The following is a 9,673-nucleotide window of genomic DNA, read 5'->3' as shown; positions in this document are numbered from 1 at the left end:
GATCCCGCCTTCCCCTCCCCACCCCCGCCCCGAGCTCTTGCTGGAAACAGTGAGTCTTTCATTCACAAGTAGGTTGAAACCCGCCTGGCCTTTAGTCAACTCAGACGGGGCATTTGCTGGCCGACTCCCAAAGCAGGAAAGCAGTTGCCTTGAAAATTCCTCTTGAAATGTCCTGAAACCTCGTGTTGTGCCCCGGCCACTCCGCTGGCATCCGCTTCCAAAATGCAAACAAGACAGAAAAGAGCTCTGACTAGGCTGCCACTACCTGTTTATGCAAACAATATTCAATCACCTCATAACGTGACTATCTGGGTAAACTCTTTTGCAACTGCATGCCAATTTTTTTTTTTCTTTTCTCTCTGCTAGCGTAAACATTTTCCCATATGATCCCGGAACGTCTATCTCAATCAACGTTCCGTGTATTGTTTTCAAAGACTTGATCAAATATGAAGAACTTTCTGTCCCCTTCTAGGTGTTTAATTGTGTAAAGACACCCATCCGTGAAGTCCTTTTGCATTTTTCACTCTCTGTGGCCTGAACTTTGCCGGGTTTTGATTTGACACTCACACTTGCAAAGTATCTTGGAACTACGCAGTTGCAAAAATTCTTTGTGAATTTATCAGAGCAAAAGAATAAAGCGTACTTGCCTTTTACTTAGGAATACCTACCCCCCTGGGTCAGGTCTGCTCAGGAGGGGAGATGCTTCACATTCTTGCAGTTGTTTTTGTGCAACTTGGGCCAAAAGGAGACACATCTCTGGGATCCAAGTCAAAAGGCCCAGGCCGCCTGGAATTCAGCCCAGCCTTCTCTGTTCAATGGTGAGACGGAATTCTCTAGGACAGCCCTCCTGATGTTTGGGGTCAGGTAATTCTCTACTGTGTGGATGAGGGTGTCTTGTGCGCTGCGAGGTGTTAAGCAGCGTCCCTGGTCTCCACCCACCAGATACTGGTAGGACTGAGCCCATCCCACGGTGTCACAACCAAACATGCCTCTAGACATCACTGAACGTTGTCTCAGGGCATAGTCCTCCCTGGAGAAAGACGTCTGGCCAAGGATGGAGCCAGAAGGGTGAGCTGGAGCAGGCAATAGAAATTTGGGGTTGGGGGGAAGACGGATTTTGAGTCAAGGCTGAACTCTGCCCCGGCAGCTGGCTCCCTGTGCGGTACTGTAACTGGGGACAGCTGCACAGACGTCAAAGCAAGAATAAAGATGCAGGTGTAGAGAACGGACGTGAGGACACGGGGTGTCAGAGGTCCATCACATGGCTGGTGATGGAGGGAGAGGCAGTGGAGGTGCCAGGAGGAGGCGATGGAGCAGCTGATCTCCTGCATCCTTATTCTGCTGCAGAGGTTGCCATGGTACCCAGTGGGTACCACGGGTACCACAGCAGCAGAGTGTGAGAAAGCATTGCCTGAATAAAAGTGCTCTTAGTTCCCCAGGGCTGCTGCAACTAAGTGCCACAAGCTGGGTGCTTAAAACAAGAGAAAGCGTTCTCTCTCTCTCTCGCTGTCCTGGAGGTAGACATGCCAAAGTCAAGGTTCTGGCAGGGTCAGTTCCTCCTGGAGACTCTGAGGAACCATCTGTTCCTTGCACCTCCCCCAGCTTCTGGTGGCCACTGGCAATCCTCGGTGATCCGTGGCTTAAAGACACGTCACCCGCATCTCTGCCTTCATCTTCACATGCTGTTCTCCCTGTGTGCGTGCATCTATTTCCAACTTTCCCCGTTTCATAAGTGTTACCGGGTCCAAGCTCTGCTCCGCTCGCCGCACGACAGCCCAATAAATCGGGGACAAGGTGTTGAGGCCAGGAAGACGGCTTTATTCGGAAAGCCAGCAGACCGAGAAGATGGCAGACTCGTGTGGGTCAAAACACCATCTTGCCTGAGTTAGAATGCAGGCTTGTTTTATCCTAAAAGGGGAGGGGGAGTTGTTGGTGATTGCAGACCTCGTGGTGTCAGAATCCTTTGTTCTTGCGGCTGTCCCGGTAGGTCAGGTCAGGATGTTCCTGTAAACCTCCAACAAGGCAGGTGTTATTCTTTCCTCTGCAACTTTAAAGGTCAGAGGTTTGAGAATGAGCTATCCTGCCTATTTCAGGCTCTAAAGTAACATTCTGTACTTGTAACAAAAGCAATAGAACCCACAGGTTTATGTAAAACAAACAGCTCTAACATGGAGTCTGATTTAGCTCTTTCCTGTTGCATAAGGACTCCCATCCTGTTGGATTAGGGTCCATTCCAATGACCTCAACTTTTTTTTTTTTTGGCTGCGTTGGGTCTTCGTTGCTGTACGTGGACTTTCTCTAGTTGCGGAGAGTGGGGGCTTCTCTTGTTGTGGAGCACCGGCTCTAGGCACGCAGGCTTCAGTAGTTGTGGCGCACAGGCTCAGTAGTTGTGGCTCATGGGCTCTAGCGCGCAGGCTCAGTCGTTGTGGCGCACGGGCTTATTTGCTTCACATCCTGTGGGGTCTTCCTGGACCAGGGATCCAACCCGTGTTCCCTGCATTGGCAGGAGGATTCTTCACCACTGCGCCACCAGGGAAGTCCCTGGGCCATAGATTAAAAAAACAACAATTCTTGGCTTTTTATTTTTTTTATTCATTTATTTGTTTTTAGTAATTTTTACTGGAGTAGAGTTGCTTTACAATGTTGTGTTAGTTTCTGTTGTGCAGCAAAGTAAATCGGCTCTGTGTATACATATCTTCCCTCTTTCTTGGATTTGCTTCCCACTTAGGTCACCACAGAGCACTGAGGAGAGGTCCCTGTGCTGCTGTACAGTAGGTTCTTATTGGTTACCTATTTTATACATGGTACCAATAGTGTATATATGTCAATGCCAGTCTCCCAGTTCATCCCACCTCCCCTTTCCCCCTTGGTGTCCATACATTTGTTCCCTATGTCTGTGTCTCTATTTCTGCTTTGTAAATAAGATCATCCGTATCATTGCTCTAGATTCCACATGTAAGTGATATTATACAATATTTGTTTTTCTCTTTCTGACTCACTTCACTCTGTATGACAGTCTCTAGGTCCAGCCGCGTCTCTGCAAGTGGCACTATTTCGTTCCTTTTGACGCCTGAGTAATATTCCATTGTATACATGTACATGATGTACTTGCAAGCAAATGAGTTGCCCCCCAAAAGACTGTTCCAGGGAATAAGAGGTTATCTGGAGGCAGGAGAAGACCTGGCTCTAGCTCTCCTTGTCCATGTGACTGCACTGTACCCCAAAGCTGGTGAAAACTGAGAAGAACAGGGACTGAAATTGCTTATAGGTGGTTGGTCGACTTTGGATGCTATTCTGGGACAATAAAAGATGAGTTGGAAAAACTGCAGTCTTTTTTTTTTTAATAAATGTATTTATTTATTGGCTGCGTTGGGTCTTCGTTGCTGCCCACGGGCTTTCTCTAGTTGCGGCAAGTAGGGTGGCAGGGGGTGGGGGGGCTCCTCATTGCCGTGGCTTCTCTTGTTGCAGAGCACGGGCTCTAGGCATACAGGCTTCAGTAGTTGCTGCACTTGGGCTCAGTAGCTGTGGCTCACGGGCTCTAGAGTGCAGGCTCAGTAGTTGTGGTGCACGGGCTTCGTTGCTCTGAGGCACATAGGACCTTCCCGGCCCAGGGATGGAACCGTGTCCCTTGCATTGGCAGGTGGGTTCCTAACCACTGCGCCACCAGGGAAGCCCCAAACTGCAGTCTTGATCACCGTGAACATCCTGTGAGTCAGTCATGCACACCCGATGCCTGATCTTTCCAGAAGGTGCGAACAGAAAGTTTCTACACAAGTGGCTTGTGACTGCCATCTGGCTGACACAGTAAAATGCATTTCAAATTCGGAAATATTAACATGCACGGTGTTGCAAATAAGATCGCCTATGCTGTGGCTTGTCTTTTCACTCTCTTGACGGTGTGCTTTGGTGCACATGAGTTTTTGATTCTGATGAAGTAAAGTGTATCTGTTTTTCCCTTTTTTTTATTGCTTGTGCTTTTGGTGTCAAATCTAAGAAACTGTTGCCAAATTCAAAGTCATGAAGATTTTACCTTGTATTTCCTTGTAAGAGCTTTGGAATTTTAAGCGCCCCGCCCCTCTTTGTTTTTAGGTCTTTGATGCATTTGGAGTTAATTTAGGGGTCTATCCACACAGTGGAATGTGACAGCCATAAAAAGGAAAGAAACACTGCCACAGGCTACCACATGGATGGACCTTGAACACACGATGCTCCGTGAGAGAAACAGACACAGAAGGACACACCGTATGTGATTTCATTTATATAAAAGGTCCAGAATAGGTAAATCCCTAGAGATTTGGGGCTGGGCAAGTTGACTGGTCACCAGGGCCTGGAGGGAGGAGAGGATGAGGAGGGACTCTTACAGGGTATGGGGTCTCCTCTGGAGAAGATGAAAGTGCTTTGGAAGTGGACAGAGGTGGTGATTACACAGCACTGTGAGTGCTAAACCCGCCGAATGGTTGCTTTCCCCACGGTTACAAGGGTAGGTTTTGTGTTATGTGTATTTTACTACAATAAAAGAAATGAAAGAAGAACCTGGGGATGAAAATATCTTGTTTTCGAACCAGATGAAAATAGAATTTGTCACCTGCCTCAAATTCCATTGCTAGTGAGTTGTCTGACCCACGGCAGTGGTTGACCTGAGCTTGTCTGCTAAACCCCGCTGCCACCTCCCTGGAGAGAACAGGTGTTGAATGTGACCCCTTCCTTTAACAGACACGTCAGGGCATCTTTCCTATGAAGGTGAGACAGGCTGGGACCCGCGACGCTTTGCTGCAGGGCTTGCACATGGACACACCTCTCCTCAGCGACAAAATACAAAGAAACTCTGTGGGGCTGAAAGTAACTGCCTGCATGTGCAGCTGGGAACAAATTCTGGACCCAAAAGATACAAAGAGACGAAAAAACCCAACTGCCACTGTTGCAAACCCTGGAGCAAAAGCGGGGTCCTGTGCCTGCCTGCTGCACACACCACCACCTAAGGGGGGGCAGGCCACCTAAGCCACCCCTCACCCCATCTAAGGGACCAGCTCGCCCCCCTCCCCCCCGGGAGTGAGTGAGGAAGGGAAACTCCTACTCGTTTTCACTCGCTTTCTGCAGCCGGGGCCGGATGAAGCCTGGCCTGAATTTCTTCTTTGGCCTCTGATCCATTTCTATTGATTAAGGAGGCCAAGAACCCTGGTCCGAAACAAAAGGACTGAGGATGCCACAGGTCCAATCTTCCCAACCCGACACTGTCTTTTCTCCCCAGCAGTTGGAAATAGGGACATGGGTATTAAAATAAAAGCAGGTTTATCCCTAAGGATCAAAAATACACAAGACTGAAGGAAGAGACCCTGCGTGAAAAACTGAGCAATTCAGTGCATCGAGACTGTACCAGGGGAGGAGATGGAAAACCCTCCCCAGGTGACCGGAGATGGTGCAGAGGAACTTTACACTTGCAAAAACGTTGTCAACAAGGTTTTACCAGACAATCCCTTCCTTTTGACGGTGCACCAACTTCTCAGCTTGTGGGGGAAACTTTTTCTGAAATTCCACTCTTTTTTGACTGAGGTCCAAAGAGAGACGTGAGCCAGCTGTCCATCTGGACACACCCTACACACTGGCCAGCAGGGTCTCACTTGGGGGCAGGGTGAGAATCCCAGAAAATGATAAAAACCCAAGGCTCTTTCCACATCACTCATGCATTTTTTTTTTAAGAACTTTTTATTGAGATACAGTTGACATACAATAAACTGCATATATTTAAAATGTACAATTTCATATTTTTTTCTTATTAGTAATGTATAGATGACAATTCCACTCTCCCAGTCCACACCATCCCAACCCCCCCCCCCCAAGTTCCCCACTTGGTGTCCATATGTTTGTTCTCTACATCTGCGTCTCTATTTCTGCCTTGCAAACCGGTTGATCTGTACCATTTTTCTATATTCCGCATGTATGTGTTAATATATGATATTTGTTTTTCTCTTTCTGATCACTTCACTCATGTATGACAGTCTTTTGCTCCATCCATGTCTCTACAAATGTCCCAATTTTGTTCCTTTTTACAGCTGAGTAATATTCCATTGTATATATGTACCACATCTTCTTTATCCATTCATCTGTTGATGGGCATGTAAGTTGCTTCCATGTCCTGGCCATTGTAAATTCACTCATGCATTTTGAATCTGGGAATTGTGGCCACAGGGCAACAGGGTCATTGCTGGAAAGTTCCTGGTGATATCGTTCTTTGTCTCATTCCTGCAAGTAGCGGAGATATGGATGACTCACACAGGCTGCGTGGCAAGGTGATCGCGGCAGAACTGGGAACCGGTGCCAGGCAATGGCACTTTCTGCTGTGTGACTTTAAGAAGGTTGCACAACCTCTCTGTTTCCCGGATTTCTCATTGGTGGATTGGTACATGTATGCCCCCTGGGGAGGTCATGAGGGAATTACACATAAGCCGCTTAGACTAGGGTGGGGTTGACCCACAGGAGGTCTGGTGGTTCCTCTCTGCAGTGAGAAATCACAGGAACAAAGTTTTCTCTGTTTTTCAGGGTGTGTGCTCTGGATTCACTGCCTCCCAAGAGATGTATTTTTCTTTTGCACCAAAACAAACAACAAAACAAAACAAACAGACGGTTGTGTGTTTTGGTTTTGAGTCATTTGGGGTCCTATGATGACTAGTGGGTGTGTGTCTCTATCACTGTCACAATTTATTTTTTCCAGGAGAATCACTGATTTGAACTCTATTTACCACCTAACCCAGCACCCGGCTTCTGTGGCATTTGTTTTCTACCGCACAGTAGAGTGAAGTTGGATTTTACAGCTTTCAACCACAGCATAGGCAACCTAAGAAGACAGCAGAATTGCTTTAAAAGCAAACTGTGCTCTGCAAGGAAAAATGCGTGTCTGCTGAGGACACACGTCTTGGGAAGGACTTGGGGCATCCGAAGGTTGGGACACCCTTGCAAAACCACCTTCTTTCACGAAGACTCCTTCCTTGGATCTCCAGGAATCACAGAGTTCTGGCTGGAGTTGCCTATTTGCTGGTTGACTGCCTGGCTTTTTCTCGATCATTCCCACAGGAGCCTCTCTTCCTTCCTAGCCCGCTGGTTCTTACACATATAATAAGACTTTGAGAAAGGCTGGGGACTTCCCTGGTGGTGCAGTGGTTAAGAATCCGCCTGCCAATGCAGGGGACATGAGTTCGAGTCCTGGCTGGGGAAGATCCCACATGCGGTGGAGCAACTTAAGCCTATGCGCCACAACTACTGAGCCCGCTGAGCCACAACTACTGAAGCCTGTGTGCCTAGAGCCCGTGCTCCACAACAAGAGAAGCCACCACAATGAGAAGCCCACCCACCACAATGAAGAGTAGCCCCTGCTCGCCACAGCTAGAGAAAGCCTGCGCAGCAATGAAGACCCAACGCAGCCAATAAATAAATAAATATTTTAAAAAATCAACAGCTTTCCTGTCTACCAGCAATAGCAATTACAAGATATAATACGAAAAAAAAAAAAAAACCCATTAAAAAAAAAGGGCTGGAATTCCCTGAGAGCAAGTACAGGGATAGACGCATTTCTAGAGGAATGTGTGCCTGCATCTTGCAGGAAGGATGTCTGGACACCAGGAAACCTCCACCTATCAAAGCAGACCCCGGCGCTCACCCACCGCAGAGCCTACAAGGATGTATTTATGTCCGTGAGATGCGCTCCAACCGGAAGATGCTGAAATTCACCTTGTTGTGTGTCTGTCCTCCCTTCCCGCCTTTGGATGTCTGGCTGGAGTCCTTGCTCAAGTTTTAAAAAAAATAACAGTGATTCCACATGCTGAAATCTACTTCGTTCTCTGTGTGTGCTTAGTAGCACTTGAAAGTCTGCGACGCTTGGTTCCTTCCCTCAATAACCATGTTTACAGTGGTCACGACAGGTTACTTTTAAATATAAAAATAATTGGAGGATTTGAGCAGTGCCCAGCCTGGGTACTTAATACGCGTTCAATTACAAGTAATGAGGACAGGAACTCAGGGCCGCGGCTGGAATTTGGACGTTGCAGGCTCAATGGTCACAAATGTCGGAGCTTAGAGGACATCTCGTTTCCCGTAAGTAAGACAGGTTCCGTTTACTATAAATCTGGGTGGCTGCGCTGATATTTTTAAATGGCCAAGGGGGGTGGAGAAAGCTGAGTATTGGTTTCATCCAGTTCTCTCTCTCTTTTCCTCTCTCCTTCTCTCTCTCCTTTACCTTTTCCAGAATTTTATATATATATGGGATCCTGCAAGGTACACTCCTTTTTCTGGCCTCTTTCCCTTGGTGTCTTTATTTTTCGATCCATAAGTATTGTTGCCTCTATGAACAGTTTGCTCCTTTGTTTTTATAACTTTTTTTAAAAAAATAATAATTAATTTATTTATTTATTGGCTGCGTTGGGTCTTTGTTGCTGCACACGGGCTTTTTCTAGCTGGGGCGAGCGGGGGCTACTCTTCGTTTTGGTGCGCAGGCTTCTCAGTGTGGTGGCTTCTCTTGTTGCGGAGCACGGGCTCTAATTGCACAGGCTTCAGTAGTTGTGGCACGTGGGCTCAGTAGTTGTGGCTCGCGGGCTTCGTTGCTCCGCGGCATGTGGGATCTTCCCAGCCCAGGGCTCGAACCCGTGTCCCCTGCCTTGGCAGGTACATTCTTAACCACTGCGCCACCAGGGAAGTCCCCTCCTTTTTGGTTTTATCCCTAGGAAGTACGTATTCTGAGGAATTCTGGCTTCCTCAGAGTTGATCTATCCATTCACCTATGGGTGGGCTCTTGGGGTGTCAAACCCTATTTTCTGTAGCGGATTTGATGGGCTTAACAGTTTGTATGGTAAGTATTCTCGGTCGGGACGGCAAGTAAGTAGGTAAACTTACAATTATGGACGTGGGTGACATTTGCTTGGTAGTAAAGTGAGGACCTTTGTACAAGTACATTTTTTGAACTTCACAATTGGTCCTTTATTATTGTTTCTTTTGAGAGGGTATCTATTGTAATTCTCGAAGGGACACATGGAGCTCATAGCATCGCAATGAGTAAATGAATTCTAAATATTAAAAATCTTTGGTTGATACAGAGCCTAACAGTTTGCCACAGACCAGAAATTTCTTAGGTTACGTTTACCTCGTAATGGCTCTAATTTAACTTAGTAGTAGAGTTTTTCTTAGTGAAAACCAAATATACAGACGGAGGGGGTCTAGCTCATCCAATGGAAAAACTGGATTTGTATTCCTTGTTAGGGGGAAAAAAAGAATGTTTTTAGTAAGAGGTGTATTTAAAATTTTCCATTTTGTTAAGTATTCTCTTCAATATTTTATAATAGTACTGTTCCAAGGATCATCAAATATCCGGCGCTTTGGAGGACCTTTGGAATTTATGTGAATCTCTTTAGAAATCTCTTGTATAACTGGGAACCGTATGATAAAGTCATCAGCCGATTTGTTAAATTCCTGCCGGTGGGGAATTAGAGAAATAAAGCAATGAGGAAACTGCCACCTCACTTTTCATTATTAATGTACTTAAATTAGAGAAAAAGAGTAGAATCGCAGAGCTTCTATCCTGAATCGATCACTCTTTGAATGAGAAAGTCAGAATCTCGCATCGTTCATGAAGAGCATTTGCTATTATCTGAGAAGATGAAAGTACATGGGGACATGTATGGTGTCACCA

This window comes from Hippopotamus amphibius, chromosome X (genome assembly GCF_030028045.1).
Source record: "Hippopotamus amphibius kiboko isolate mHipAmp2 chromosome X, mHipAmp2.hap2, whole genome shotgun sequence".
NCBI classification, from domain to species: Eukaryota; Metazoa; Chordata; class Mammalia; order Artiodactyla; family Hippopotamidae; genus Hippopotamus; species Hippopotamus amphibius.
This window is presented reverse-complemented; position numbering follows the sequence as displayed.